The sequence below is a fragment of the Lepisosteus oculatus genome, chromosome 5, assembly GCF_040954835.1.
Source record: "Lepisosteus oculatus isolate fLepOcu1 chromosome 5, fLepOcu1.hap2, whole genome shotgun sequence".
Classification (NCBI taxonomy): domain Eukaryota; kingdom Metazoa; phylum Chordata; class Actinopteri; order Semionotiformes; family Lepisosteidae; genus Lepisosteus; species Lepisosteus oculatus.
The window spans coordinates 19742621-19759268 of NC_090700.1; the positions used below are offsets into that span (position 1 = coordinate 19742621).

The 16648-nt window shown below is 38.1% G+C and overlaps 1 protein-coding gene across 2 annotated transcripts in view; it reads right to left on the minus strand.

Annotated features, from left to right (window-relative positions):
* Positions 1-14393, minus strand: part of tiam1a (TIAM Rac1 associated GEF 1a) — a 122115-nt gene extending 107722 nt beyond the window's left edge. Inside the window, exons 1-2 of one of the 2 annotated variants that reach the window (XM_015341983.2) lie at positions 14261-14393; positions 10134-10200 (exon numbers count right to left, since the gene is read on the minus strand). The gene's annotated coding sequence lies outside the window, so the exon portion shown is untranslated. The remainder of the gene's footprint in view (positions 1-10133; positions 10201-14260) is intronic. The other variant, XM_015341982.2, reaches the window with a different exon arrangement.
* Between the last annotated feature and the right edge of the window lie 2255 nt (positions 14394-16648).

The following is a 16648-nucleotide window of genomic DNA, read 5'->3' on the forward strand; positions in this document are numbered from 1 at the left end:
CAATTTTTTTGATCCTGCTCAATTTTTATTTTACTGAGTTTAGACAGCAAAATTTGAGATTAAATATTTGCATTTTTAGTGCACAAATGTAGTTTAGTGTAGACTAAAAAAAAAGATTTTCTAAATCACATTAGAGCAGCTGCAGTGTTGAAATGGTAAAAACACATGCACAAGGAAGACCTCACAATAATAGAGGTGCAGAGTAATGACCCAATGTAAAGAAACATTATCAATCACAATCTATTATCTCTTCCCATCCATCCATCTTCTAAACGCTCTATCCCATACATGGTCGTGGGGGATCCAGCGCCTATCCCAGCAAGCAATGGGAACAAGGCAGAATACATCCTGGACAGGACGCCAATCATCGCAGGGCAGACAAAAACAATCACAGACATGTACACACTCACTTCAGGACCAATTTTCCCAGAAGCTAATTCACCTACTAGTACTGAATGTCTTGAACATAAAAACTCCACACGTGTGGCCCCCTACGAGGTAGCCATGCTAACTACTGCGCCACCATGCCACCACTCCTTCCTCTTCCCTTTCACCATAAACATGAAAGTTTCACTCCAATACAACTGTTGGTTTTGCATTTGTAAGAAAATCTAGGCAAAATCTGGACAGACATCTGTGGAGTTTTTTTTGGACAAAGTGCTGGCTTAACACACCAAACACTAGAATTCACCAAGGGTTCTTGAAAAACATTGCCACTTCGATTTCACTGTTCAAGACATGTTTTATCAAATGTTCAGTGGCCCACTTTCAATGTAATTCTGTCTTCAGGACCCTTTCAAGATGGTGCTCAGCCCAAAGCACAAGACCAAGCAACTATTACACTCAAATCTCAAAATCGGTTATCTAAGCTACACTTTAATTTCAGGGACTGCAAATCCCTCTTTTCCTCAAGCTGTTTGATGTCACAGATAGATTCTTTCCTTTACATCCTTTTAGTGTCGTACACTTTCTGTCAATGTTACTCACAGTTAATGGTTTTCTTTGTAGCTCATAATGAATGCCTTTGTTAGCTGCATTAAGCTTTTCTGCCGTTTCAGTCCAGCCTTAACCCCCAAGTATAGCAGCACGCATATCCAGTCTAATTTGCTTCCTGTTGTCCATCTTTACAAAGACGGATTAAAACAAGCACAAAGTTAGAATTGTCCAGGATGTGGTCTGTGACAAGGTCACAAACTGACCATTCACAAAATGCCATAACCAAGTAGTGTCAAGATTTCTCAGTGTATTATGCACTGCTCAAGCCTGGGGTTCAAACTCCTACAGTTTTGGAGATTAGAGTTTTAAAAACATTTGAATTTTCTATTAATTATTTCAACATATTTTAAAAACCAAACATTTTGCATATAGAGTTTTCAAATTACCCAACTGTAGGTGTACTATTCCTTCAGGCTGTGGACAATTTCAGCTTTCTGTGGTGCAAATTCTAGTGCAAAGCAAATTGAACCCAAGTAAAGCCACAATACCTTTGGGTGCTCTTAGAGTTAAGATCACATTGAAGTGCATAACAGAAGGTAAACATACAACAGCTAAAAACAAACTGCCGCAAAATCCAGTTGATTTATGATCAGGGTATGCCAAATAAAAACAAGGTCATTTGCTCTTGTTTGCTGACAACAGAGGGATCAGCAATCCTGCTTCACCAAGGTGTGACCAGAAGGGTAGCACTGCAGAAAACTCCAACCACACTACTACACAGCGCTGTAATGATCTCCTGCTGAAAACTTCTGAATGTGCCCTTGTTGCTAAGGAACAAGTGTTGAGTTACTTAGGAAAGAGAAAGTAAACAGATCCACTCATTGCCTAAAAATAAGTCAATATCTTCTAGGCTTTATGACATTCAGAGTCTGAAAAATAAGTATTGCTTTCTAATGAAGAAAGATACTTTCAGATAATGCAATTGCACTGCACACGGCTAGTGAAGAATATGAAATATAAGCATGCAGTTATTATTAACAATACTAAAAATCAGAAACCTGGTCAGGCCTTCAGACTATGTACGGTCAAATTATCAGACATGCATCACCAGTCAAGCAGTAAGCCTTTGGATTTTAAATTGAGCATTCTATGGTTTGTGGGTTACACAAGCTCATTTTCAATTCAGCTGGAAATCCATAGAAGTCAGAATACATATCTTTAAAAAAACAACTTCTTAAATCCCACATAATATAACCGAAATGTACAGTATGTTCATAGTGGATACTTGACACTGTATTTCATCACAATGATTTTGTTGTGTAAGAACGTAAAAATATTACAAACAAGAGGTGGTCACGTGAATCACCACGTTTGGTTCATTTTTAACAGTTAATTGATCTGAGAAGCTTATCATTTATTGATATAATCAATTTATTGGCTTTAACAACATAGCTGGGTAGCTTGTTCCACCCCCTAACCACTCATTTTGTAAAGAAGTGTTTCCTGTTCTCAATTTCTAAGGCACTTGTGTCCTCTGGTTTTAGCTTAATTGTTTATTTCACTGTTAGAATTACTGCTATATATGAGACACTTCCACAATTACGATAATGGTGCTAAAAAAACAAAATTCACCTCAGAGCAGTGAAAAGGTTTGTTTGCAAAACTAAATGGAAATTATTTTTGTTTTATGGCATTACAGTATGAAAAATGCAATTGCACTGCACACTCCTAGTGAAGAGTATAACTCTTGGTTCACTGTATCACTAATAATCATGCAGTTATTATGAATAATACTAAAAATTAGAAATCTGTTTTAATCAATGTACATGGTAAACCGTAAAAACAGTATTGGATTTGTGGTTATACCTGAGTAAGCTTGAAATAGAAATGGGTGACGCAAGCAAGTAAAACAACTGTGTGAATTTTTATGAGAAAACACATGATTGGACCTAACACTTCCACTGAACATAAAACATCTGCAAGTATTTGCACACAATATTGATTTGAATGAAAAATTAAAGCAGAAAACATCTCAGTGTTTATGCTGTAACAAAAGATTTATATTCTCTATATTCTTCATTAAAATAGAGTCAAGATGTCTAGACTCTTGTGGATATGTTTGAAGACAGTGAGGCACCCACTTGAGCAGAGCTTTCAAACTGCTTACACTAAGAGTACGTTGAGACTAGCTGTGAAGGATCAGAGGAGATACTAACATGTTCTGAATGAAGAATAACGCCTGATGCCTTCAAACAGACATTTGAGAGTCCCTAAGTGCAGACATAATGAAATGAGGAATTCCTTTATCCCACATTCAATGAAACAACTTAATAAATGAGTTCACAATAAGAGACTATTGATTCATGAGCAAGTGCAATTAGTGGTTATGTGCAAAAATGAAAGGGTATTTTGCAATTACATTGGCTTAGGGTGATCATGGGGGAAGTAAACAGGTAATCTATGTGGATTTTAGTAGGAGTGGTACATACTGACAATGTATGGTATGATGTATTTTATGTAATGCTATATTTAATTTTAATGTTTATTGGTACTGTTTAAAAGTTTTAAAATATAGCTGCTTGGATGCAAAACAAATTTCTGAGAAAATTCTGAGAATTTTATTTAACACATTATATCATAACTGTGTTATTACGCTCTGTGTAACAACATCTGTGGTACTATACATTTTTCCATGCAAACAGAAGTCTTTTTACATAAACAAGAAATGTATCCTATGGTCCACCTCCACACTTAAGCCTGTTTCGTTATGGACAGGCTTACAATACCTTCAGAGCTGTGTCCCAGCACGTTCACCAGAAGTGAAGAACAATTATTCACACTTCTAAGTGGGGTGAAGACAGGCATCAACATTTGGCTCTCAATAAGAAAAGGAAGAGGGAGAACCAGCCAGGGGGCACAGAGAACTACCCCTCAAGCCCAGTCATGTCTCAGGCACACCTCCTGCTTACACCATCAGATACAAAGGAGAAAGAGCCTGCAGCGTTTGGGCCAGAATATCACATTTCCAGACTGAGCAGAAGACATGACCCACACAAAAGCTGCACTGCTAGGAAAGCATTTAACAAAGCAAAGCAAACAAGTCTTGAAATGCTACAGTGTAAAGGCCTTTTGTGGGTAACAAACAGAAGAATATTTCTACCTAAAGTACAAAGAATCGAAATTTCTCTTGAGAGCCGTCAAAGAAAGCAGAATGACCAGAATGAATTCTGATGATACTAGGGAGACACAGGAATCTGCCCTGAAGTTTTATGAATAGCTCAGCAGATGTAGGCTTAATCGCAGTGTGGTTAGGTAGGCGGCCAATAAAAGCCAGTATTAGCAAACATCAAGTGTGGCAAGAAGCCTGACAAATTAAATTTAAATTTCATCAGCCGTAAGTGCTGCATACTGGAAATCAATTAGAAACTGTAGAACTGGAGTGTGAAAGAAGATGCAGATTCGCAACATCTAGGCAGTGTGAGGGAACCTTTAATGAGTCAAATATCATGAGTCCATTTGTCTTGGAATGTGGCTTATAGTGTAGAGAGGGCAAAGAGGTCATGGCCAAGGTGTAAAATTACCTAACTAGATCACATCTGCATTCAGCTCCAGACATCATGCCACAAGCAGTCTACATTATGTTTACGCTACACGGCTTTGAAAAAGTCGAGACAAGAGCAAATGGACTGGTTCCCAGACTGAATTAAGAGTTACTACAGCAAACTGAAAGAGCAGGATCTTTTTAGCTTTAGGAGGTAACGGCTCTGGAGAAGACTTGATTGTGGTCTTATTTCATCCAAAGTAACACTGAGACAAAAATGGATACAAAGCAATGGCAGACTGCACTAGCAGCCACAAGAAAATAAACTGCTACACAAGTGGTATTTAAGATGTCAAATAGACTATAAAGCCATATCATCAGCAAACTGAAATCATGCCATTCAGAATGAAGCAATCTGTCAACATTCAGCTACATGCTGTGTACAATCACTTGTACTACAGATCCTACAACCTGATGGGACACTGGGTGAGTTCTAGCTGTGCTCAAATCTGTTTGTATATCCTCAGTCCTCTCACGAGAATCCATTCAGAAGAGGACACTGACATTCTCTTCGTACCACAGAAAGGCAGTACCCAGTCACGCCGGCTTCCTATCTCATCTCTGCTGAAATAAACACACCTGTCCAAAATTCCATTTTACAGAGAAGGAGTTTGAAACATACCATACACTCCTCCCTCTGGGCTTTCCTCCTCCCACACAACTCCTAAGAAAGGGAAAGCAGTAAGTTCAAAGTAAACAACGCGTGCTGAATGGCTGAACACCATTTTGTAGCATAAGATTGAAGGAATTTGTGACTCTGATCTCTGTACAACTGACAGAAATGCCATGTTGACATTCAGCACAGGGAGTGCAAAGCTATACTTTTTCTCCCCCCAAAAATTAAAAAAACCTTTTTCTCCCACAAGTATGAAATACAAGAAGCATTAGGGAAATAATCTACCTGGGAAACAAAAGAGAAGAGCTGGAAGCAAAATTCATTCCCCATTTGGATTTAATAAAATGTTCACAGCAGGGAAGAGTTTATACAGTCTAGTTATCCGCCCATTTATTCCATTATCCACTTTGACCTCTTTATCATTTGAAAATGGACAACCACAAAAGTTTTTCCTAAAGTTCCTGAATACAAAAGTAAACACACAGGCATAGATAAGCCTGATACAATTAATTGATTTGATGATTAAACTAAGCAAAGTGCGTTTTTATCTTCTGCATTCATACTGCAATGTATGCTTTCACTACATTATCAGATTCTATTTTAGCAAACTACAAGTGACGTTTTAACAGTGATCATTACTTAGGCTGCAGTAACATTAGCCCCTGAGAATTTGGCTGTTAGAGATCTCTTAACTCTTCCAGATCTCTTAACTCTGAACGTTATCTTGCACAAAGAAGTAACATATTTTCCAGTGGGATGCGAAGGAGTAAACAGTGCTGCTAGCATGGAGAAGGTGATAGGAACAAAAAAAAAAGTTATTCAAAAGATCTGTATTTACAATTTGTTATTTTGTATAGTGAGTCACTGTCCACAAGTTAAGTTCCTTGCTCTAACTTACAAGTACATGGGTAGTCTAGTATGGGTTTTGTAAGCAAAAACAAGAAACATTAAGAACACAAGAAAGTTTTTTGTTTGAGAAAGGCTAGAATCTTTAGAAAAAAAATATTAAAACAGTCCTAGTTTTAGATTTCATTTAGAAAATCTGGGGACCGATGCTTTTTTGAATGACAATTTTTTTCTACAGCAAATTTTTCCAAAGTTTTAGCTGTTTTTGCCCAAGTGTAAAAGGTAATGTTTGATTTGACACAGTCAATTTCTGCAATAACTGGAAGCAATGCAATCATTGCTCAGACCCCTCTGGTCGGGAGCCATACTGACATTCAGTAAATACAGCGGTTCACAAGCCTGGGTCTGGGGCCTATCTGGACTTGGAATCTTAAGCAAAGCACTGTCTTCCAGAACCTTTGCACCATGAGTCGATTGTACACCCTGTTCATTTTTATTGTGCCTCCTACTCTTACCCTGTTTTGTGGTCTGAAAATTCCTATACTATCCCCCACCTCGTGGCCATAGACCTAACTCATTGTTGCTCCTGGCATTTTCTTCTGGAGTTGGTGAATAGTTTAATTTCCCTTACACACATTCCCATTTGGTCCCTAGACCCCCAGTGATGAAAAAAGGGTGTGAAGGGAAAGTGCTCTAAATTCTTTGAACAAAACGTCTCACATATGTGGATAGATAGCATTCCTGGTGTCTCATGTGTGTGGGCAGAGGTAGGTGGCTAAATTCACTTTAAGTTAGCTGCTTTCGGCACATTACCATTTGTTAACTCGAACAAAGGGGATTTATGGTTAAGCAGCTGAACATTTTGCATTTAAACTCCACATTTGTAGAAATGATTTAAAAATACAGTCATATGAGAAGCATTAAAAGGAAGGGGTTTGCTAGGAAATACAGAAATAAATGAGTGATATGTAAACTCTTCCCACATATGAATACCTAAATTCTTATTTTGTGTGGTCAAATATTTCAGTGAAGCTCATTTTATTTCCCCACAGGCCCCTTATCATTAAAGGCGTGCTCTGAATCCCACGTACACTCCACTTTGCTGACAATCCTATATATAGCTGTATGTACAGTAATGTGTGGGGTTCATCAAGGACAATGCTGTCAATACGAAAAGCAAGTTTGTGTCATACAACCCATTAACACACAGAAAATGTTGAAATAAAGATAAAAGCTCTCATCTGTAACCATCTGTTTCTGATACCAGAGGCCCAAATCTTGCTTTTCGCGCTTGAAATGCTCTGTTTATAAACTGATAAATAAAAGTCAGAAAATTCCCATCAATGTTAATTTAGAAAGCAGAAAATGTAGGCAGGACATTATAAATTCAGAAATTTGATTCCTGCATGCATTAAAATTGTTTCAAATAAAAAATGCTGGTTAATGAATTTCTGTTTTCTGCAATCTGTGGCTCAGCTTCTCATACACTACAGTATGCACAATGAAAACAATACTAAAGTTCTTTGTATTTTTCACTGTTCTACGCTTTTCTCTCAATGTTTGATTTTTTTAAGCAGAAACACAATTGACCTACTGAAACTGTAACCATTTGCTTTAAGTTTATGGTTAACTGTGATAGATCTGAATTTGTTTTTGCTCTGCAAAAAGTAGTCTTTTAGCTACGTTGATGTGTAGAGAGGAGAAAATATTGTTCATAAGGAGGACCTCCTAAAAATGAGTCAATTACATTCAACCATCCATTTTCTAACCACTTTATTCAGTACAGGATTGCAGTGGAGCCCAATCCTATCCCAGAAAGTAACAGGCACCAGGCAGGATACAGTCTGGATGGAACAGCTACTAAAACATTTCAAACTTACCGATCATTGTTTCATCAATCCATTATTAGAAAGTATCTAATTCCCAGTAAAAAGTACATTTATCCAGATCCTACCTCCAGAGGCACAAGGAACAAGGCAGCACTATACCCTGGACATATGGGATTCTAGTCCATAGCAGGGTACACATACACACACATAAGCACACTGGTACAATTTAGAGATACCAATTAACCAAGTGACAGGTTTTTGAAAGGGGGGAGAAAACTCACATGGGCATGAGCAGACCATGCAAACTCTGTGAGGCAGCAGTGTTAACTCTCACCACCACCTTGCCAACCGCCTTTCATTAATTGTTTTGTTTTTATCTAAGAAGGTTTGAAAGACAGATTCTGATTCATGTGAGCTAAATGGCCATTTTTCATCTCAGTTTCTTCTCACTCAATCAAAACTATTAACAACTGGCAATGTTGCTATAATAATTGAAAACACAATACCAGAGCCTTTGAGTAAACCATTGATGATCACTATATGCATATATTGCAACATAGAACTGCATCTAAGAATTCTGTACAGTAGTATACACTAACAATACTTGTTGCTTACTAAACTGAAGGCAATTAAGTGCCTGTTGATGCTCTGTTTAACCCCACTCTGACCTGCTTTACAGGTCAGCTTTAAATTAAGCTTAAAGGACTGTATTTAAACAAGACAAAGAGAAATCCATATGTAATTACACAGTTGCTGGGAACAATCTTGATCCTATTATTACGTTTTGGCAGGAGGAAATCAAATAGCATGTGACTGTTCTTCATTACTGGTCAGGGGTGTCCAGCCTTGGACCTGAAGAGTTATAGTATCTTCTGATTTTTATTCGTGACCATTAAGGCCACCTATTAAAACTGCAGCCCCATAAGATGAGACATCTATTGTCTAGATCAAGGATCTCCATGCCAGGGTACTAGAAAGCCCCAATTCAGCAGGTTTTATAAATCACTAGTTTCTAGAGATATGATTTCTAAATTCAAGAGATGTTTGTAAATTACCTATTTCATAGAGGAAAATTAAATTGAATTCAATCCTGAAGGCTTAAATTTCCTTTCATTGATCAGATTACATGTTTGATTCCCCAATATCTTCTACATGATCTAGAAGACCAAGAGGTGAAGACCCTTGCTCAATTATGATCTTAAAAGCTTGTGGAGAGGACACTCTTCTGATCTGAGACAGCTAGTTAAATGTTCAGGAGGAAGAAACAGATCAGTTATATTGAAATGAGGAAAGAAATAACTAATTCGATGGAAAATTCAATAACAATTAAATTGAAAGAAATAATTCATTTTTTCCCAGTAAGGTCCCTGAAAAAACTTTGGATTCTTTTTAGAGCATCCATGTCTTTTTCTACTATTGGCATGCTGGAATCTGATCCTTTCATGATACAGTGGTAGAACCATCTGACCTCTGAGATCTGATGCATTAACTAGAAATTTTAAATCTTTTCGATTGTTTCACACATTATAAAGCTAGTATTGTTTACTGTCCATTGCCTATCTGGCTAGTTACGATGAAGGAGAAAAGCAGCTTTCTGACTTTTTAGTCCATTCACAAAATTTCATATTTCACTAAACGCTGCAGCTGCAGTTCCGTGGAAAGGAATTGGACAGCTCACTCCAGTGAAACTCAGTGGATCCTTCAAATTAATAATAACTGCTTACATCTCTATAGCGCTTTTCTGGACACTCCAGTCAAAGTGCTTTACAGTTAATAGGGACTCCCCTCCACCACCACCAATGTGCAGCACCCATCTGGATGATGCGATGGCAGTCATAGTGCACCAGAACGCTCACCTCACATCAGCTATCAGTGGGGATGAGAACAGAGTGATGAAGCCAATTCACAGATGGGGATTATTAGGAATCCATAATTGGTTAGGGCCAACTGGAAATTTGGCCAGAATGCCGGGGTAAAACCCCTACTCTTTTTGTGAGACACCCTGGTATTTTTTATGATAGCGGAGAGTCAGTACCTCGGTTTTACATCTCATCCGAAGGACACCGCACTATACTGGGTCATTAGGACCCAGATAGACCACAGCAGTTTTTCCCAGGAGGTCTCCAATCCAGGTACTGACCACGCTCACACCTGCTTAGTTTCATTGCGTTGCCAGTTGTGAGCTGCAGGGTGAATATGGCGGCTGGCCAAAAAGTAAAACTGTGAAAACCTCAGCAACAAGTTTCTGTCTGAAATGAAAAAAATAATGACTAACCAAGCCATACGGCACAACTAATCCCCTCACCTCAGTCATCAAGTCCTCATCGGTGGCACAGATGCAAAGAGATGTCCAAATCACGACAGCTGCAAGGCTGGAAGAGGGAAGCAGCAGAATGAGACCTCTAATCACTATAGTCTCCTTGGCCACGGCATCAAAGGCCATTCTATCAAGGAACACGGTGGAAGCTGGAGTGTATCAGTTTCTAAAACCTATAAGAAAGGGACCAACAGACATCTTCCACTCCCAAGTTCTTGAAAATAGGTTCACTATAGGTGCTGCACCCAGTAATGGGATCCATCACATCAAGTGGCACACCTGCCCGAACATTATGCCCAGTTTTCAGTTTTGCTCATCGTTAAAGTACACATGGGCACTGGCTGACAGCCACGTTCAGGATTCACCACTTTCTGTCCCATCCATTATTTGTCTGATTTTTTCTCTCCAAAAATACTGTTTTTACGTTGCTATTTATATCGCCTTTTCTTCCCTTGCGCTTCAAAGGTTTTTGCAAATGAATGGCCATTTACGTGCAAGCACCTTATTTTCTGCATCCTGACTCTTCTCTTTTTGCAGCTCAAGCCCTGTAATTTCTACCATTCAATGTGTTGACAGGTTAGTTATTATTTACCTTGATTTCCTATGCCAGCTTAATCATCGTAACTGTGCAATATCGACATCTGCACACTATGAGACAATTTGTGCCGCTGAGTTAGGGTTAAACTAAGATCTTCATGTCCCTATAATTATAAGGCCTATAAACATGAACAACATTCATTAATAATTATTTTGTTCTACACCTACCTAAACCAGAAATTATAGATGGCCAACTCCTGCTGTAGAGAGCTGGAGCCCTAAAGGTTTTCAATGTAGTTTGTATGAGACCTAAATTAATTTAAATTAATTTTAATGTACTGTTTTGAGAGCATGGCACTGCTCAAAAGAACAGGGTTGTTAAGGCTAAATTTCTTCAGAAACCTAGTAATGCAGGACATCATATAGTGTACTGTAGTTTATAGTAACAACATATTAAATACATATGGAACTATAGAAATTCAGTTCATTACAAAGTATAAATACATATAAGTATGTACTGTATAATACATATTCTAGTAATATTGCCAAATTGATGTATACTAGAAATAGATAGATAACATGTAAATAATCACAAAACCACAGCAAAGTGCTGTATATTGAGTAATATAAAACAGCAAACCACAGCAACACAGAAGAGTTTGGTAGAGTCTGGCAAGAAAGGACCATAAGAGAAAGTTCTGAACCTGTGAATCTGTTACTACAAGGCTGTAGGTCAAGGCCCAACAACAGACATTGCTGAAGTAGCCTTGCACAAGACGCTGCATTTGGCTCCACTTGTGCAAAGTTCTGTAAATGGGACCTTTGGGATCCTGTAAGTCTGTGAAGGACATAAAGACTACAGCACAAATACGGTAGCTAACTGGATCTCAGCCCTTATCCAGGGCGACCCGTCTCCCCTCGTTTTGCTCCATCCAAGTTCTTAAATCACAGACTAATGCTGCTTTCAATTTTCTATTTGAGGCCTACTTTTAAGATTCTCTTAGCTCTGCAAAGGTTGAATGGGATTTGGAATTGGTATCAACCCTTTACAAAATGGCACTTTTCAATGGCACTGAAATTAAGCACAAGTGGAAAAAAATAATTGTAGGAGTGTTTGCTACTTTTCCAACTAGTCTGTTCATCATAAATGGATTTCCTCTTAAGAATTTTTGGAGAGAAATAATTCTGTTTAAGCTTTAGCATCTTCTGGAGGCAAATGGTTTTATGGCACAGTCTAATAACAACAAGGAAGGGAAAAAATACCACCAGAGAAGACACGAGGTACAATAGTGATACGGGAGATAAGAGAGTCACTTTATATTGTTTGAGAGAGATATTTTATTTATTTTATTAAATACTTTTACACTGGGGGAAACAGAGGTGGCTCTCAAATGGGAGTACTGTGAATTCACAACGGAGGGGGTGAGACACACATACTCCATAACGCTTAACCTTCTTCACAACCCTTTATGTTGCTACGTATTTTCAATATTTTTGGTCAACCTATTCTAATTAATGGTGTTGATGTTGTCAAACCAACAAGTGAGAATCTTAGGACACTTTAAATAAAGGGACCGAATTCAGAATTTAATGCCGAGAGTCTGCATTAAAGTTCTTTATGATGTTGTTTGGAAATGTACTTCAGCTATGTTATGGCCTGAATGTAGAAAACAAAGTCTAAACAAACCAGTGCTACAGTTACAGGCACCAATTAGCACTGGTAATTAAGGGCCCTGTAACTAGCAGACAGAGATCCCCCAGGACAGGATGGACAACCACAGCTGTAGCTTAAATTAGATTGTAAATTGTACCTTAAATCCTGAATGTCTGCACAGAGCCTACTTCTACAGCTTGTTCCAAAACATTTCAAATGTGCACAGTTATTTTGAAAGAACTCAAACTAATTTAAACATCTACAAAAATTGCCTCATTACACTACTCTCCTCCCCACTGACAGCTGCTACGTGATGAGTGTGGTGGCCTGGTTTGGCTGCCGTCGCATCATCCAGGTGGGGACTACACATTGCTGGTGGTAGACGGAAGAACCCAGAGGATTTGAATGGTGGGTCCAGAGAAGCACTATATATATGCAAGGTGTTATTATTATTATTATTGAAGTTCAAGTAGGTGGCTGCAACAGCATGCATAGGCTGCAAAGGAACAACTTAAAGGTTTATTCCATGCTGAAAAGAGAAGAAAAAAAACACAAAGTTTCGGCTGTGTAGCCTTCTTCAGGTGTGCAGCTTCCACACTTGAAGAAGGCTCCACAGCCGAAACATTGTGTTTCTTTTCTTCTCTTTTCAACATGGAATAAATGTTTACTTGGTATTGTTATTGACTGGATATGACATATAATCCATTTTCTAAACCTCTGTATCCAGTACAGTGGAGCTAGAACAAGGTGAGATACATCCTGAATGGGACACCAGTCAAAACAGACACACTCACACCACGGTTAACTTTCCCAGAAGCCAATTAACCTACCAACATGTCATGAAACCCTTGTGATCATGGGGAAAACATAGAACTCCACACAAATAGCACCACTATTTTAATCCCTAAATACACACTCTGTCCTGATTCAAACAACCCCTAGTATATTACAGAACACAAGTGATTGGCATTTGAAGATTTGAGAGTGTTATTGGTGGTCAACAATACCAACATGCTTCCTGTAAAGCATACATATATCACTTAAGTCTGTATAGGTTGAAAAATGCCTATCCATATACAAAATTCGTTTCTTGTTAATTACAATAATTATGTTATAATAACTTTACACCATTTAAACAACAACAATCAAATAAATGATTATGGTTCTTAAGAGCTGCCTGTAATACTCCCCTTTTTTAATGTAATTCCCTTTTCTTAATGGCTGTACGAACCGAGCTTTTCGGGTCCATTAAGGTACAAGCAGACAGCTGCAGTACATTCAAAGCAGCATAAACACAGTTTGCATTAACGTTCAAATTACAAATACCATATAATTAACCACCTTCTTTTCAGAAGGTGACTAGTATTGTATGATGTTATGTAACATAAAAGCTGATATAACAGGATTTTTCTTACAACAAGCTAACAATATACAGTAAACAGTATATAATATACAGTATATAGATCAATCCTTAAATGAAGGCTCGTGAGCCCTCTCAAACACAATACATGTAAGTGTAGAATTAAAACGAACCCATCGATAACAGAATCATCCCGTTCATAGGAATCAGAGCATGTACACATTTCATAGATAACCATCACACGACTAAAATTGCACAAGGCGCCACATACTTGTGCTTTCAAGCAGAAGGAAAGATGACAAATTAATTAAAAATATAACCCGAAATTTATATTATTATATATTTTAAGTATTGCCGATATACCGCAACTGCATTCTAAATGAATGGTGTGCTTTCTTCTGTGTATATGCTGAAATTAAGACTACGACGGTACCGTGCCAATGACTTTACAGGCACTAGGACCTGGAGGAATTCCCAGATTGTATGAAACAACATAATAACGTGAAACACGTATACGGAGCTAGAGAAAATCATTTATATAGTGCCCCATTGCATTTTACTCACCTAACATCCCGTTACCCTTGCGGTAGTTTTCAAGACCCTAGAAACATTGTTACACATGTTGCAGTGTGATCCTGCCGGTAGCTCAGTGCCAGGTCCGGCTCATAGGGGCGTCCATGTTGTTTCTGCGGGCGCAGGGAAGGTGGGAGGAGCGCGGCGCTGCCACTCACTCCTTAGCTGAGACAGTGCAGGTTATTAGAGAAGACACAGAATACCTTTAAATACTAAGGGTGAAAGTTGCACTCCTTTTTAATCGAAGTACACATGTAACTAAGAGCGACATTTTAATATAACATTTGTAACCTAGACCGATTTCGCACAGAAAACCTAATTGAACATTCTGTATCGAGGCAAAATACTTTCACATGTACACACATACCATTTCACATCTTTGTAAAAGATTTACAGGCTTCTCGCTTTTGAATTAAATGACATTTGGTTTACAAATCAAACACCCAGTATACATTTGTGGTTGGTTCCAGTAGAAATGAGAAATTGTGTACTTGTCTAAACTGCTCACCTGTCAACTTCCAATGGTAATTTAATGATTATCCACAGTAAACTGTCTCTTAAAAAGTGATGCTGTAATAAATTAGACTCTATTGGGTTTTGAAAAGTTAAACTTGAAAGTTCTAGTCATGATCTGAAACTTTTCTACTGAAAGTCGCACTAGAAAGACATCACTGTGGTGAGTCAGTAAAATGTAATGTTTTTTTTCTGCATACTATAAAACGCTGTTCAAAAGGTTAACGATAAAGTAGGTGGACTTCAGTGATTTTTATAATATATAATTCCATTAAGCGTGTCTCCTGTGAAAAAATTAGATATCTAGACATTTAGTGGACATTTGATAACAAACACAATGGCTTTTAAACGTTTTTTTAATTTCCAAAAGAATTTCTGTTGCATTTTCTTCAGACACAAATAGTAGTAGGAATAGCTGAGACGGTACTCTTTTGCGGGGAGATGTGCTATGATTGTTTAATTTCTGCCCACGGGTTACACCAATATGAGACAGGAGAGAAGCGTTTTAGAGCGTGTAATTACAGTAGCAGGGGACGCCATCTGTGTCCTGGCTGGCACTGTGCGCAGCAGTCCGAAGCCAGGATCAAATGTGATGTTTAAATGTCACCCCGGCAACGAATAAAACATATTCTCTTTTCTAAGCAAAAGCTTCCTGTCAATTCATTCACAATGCAAGCTTCAAATTACAAAAGCGCCGCAATGTATCGGGTTAAGTACTGGGGAAGTGTACAAATACGTATGCAGACTTGTGCGTTTTTTTTACCAAATGATATTTTTGGCAACACTTTTCTTTTACTTTTCCGTTAAGGAATGCACTCTTTTACTGTACCAGGTCATCTGGTGGTTCACTGTAAAGCTGTCAGGAAAAGTCGCAAAAACGTCCAGCTGTTGTTTACCGCTGAAACAATGTAACAGCCATTTACTAGGTAAGTGTTACATTACAGTACTCATGACGTTTACTACCCCTTGAGGATCAAAGCCATACACGCTACTTGCCAATTGTTCTTTGTCATTTGTTATATAATAGATTTAGGTAAAAGTTTTTCCCGTGAATGAAACTGCATGATGTTAAGAGCTATGGAAGTACTTTCACCACCCTCATTTCTTTTTACCAATTAGTTTAATAACAGGAGTCATATGGCACCAAATGGAGTCTGAGAGCCTAGTAGTAGATTAAGTGGTTAAATCAGGGGTAGTCAACCTCGGCACTTCTGTTACATGCCATTTCAGGACTTAAAACATTCCACTAAACAAATTAAAACCAAACCAAATTAAGCAACTGGTTGCTTGGTTAATTTACTGGGTGCTGAAGATCACTTCATTAATTAATATTAATATAAGACAGTAAATATATACTATATACACTTGCCAAGCTCTTTAAATGGCTTACGGCTGAAGATGTGGGAAAAGGGTTAAATGCGTTAAATCAAGCTCGCAAATTAATATCTCAATCATGTAATTAAGAACCCGGGGAGAAAGCCAAAAGAGGTGCTCAACCACTGTAACATTACCCTAGTTCTCCAGTTTCCATCTGCGCTCTAATCAGAATAATGGATTTCAGTTTACATAGTTTTATGACCCTTTTAGATTCATTTCACCAAGTTTCAGAAGCTTAGCAAGCTTAGGCCTGGCCAATACTGGGATGGGAGACTCCTAAGGAATAGGGTGCTACTGTATATAGTGTTGGTGGACCGGTGCTCTGCTCTTTGGACATAAATTTCAAATTAGCAGCCCAGAATGGTGATGTTTCACCAAAGACTAAGCTACTTGGTCATTAAAGATCCAATGACACCCATCATTGGTTATAATTGTTCTCTAGTCTATGTTCTGTCTTTAATGCCTTTAATAATCTAATAATTTATTTCT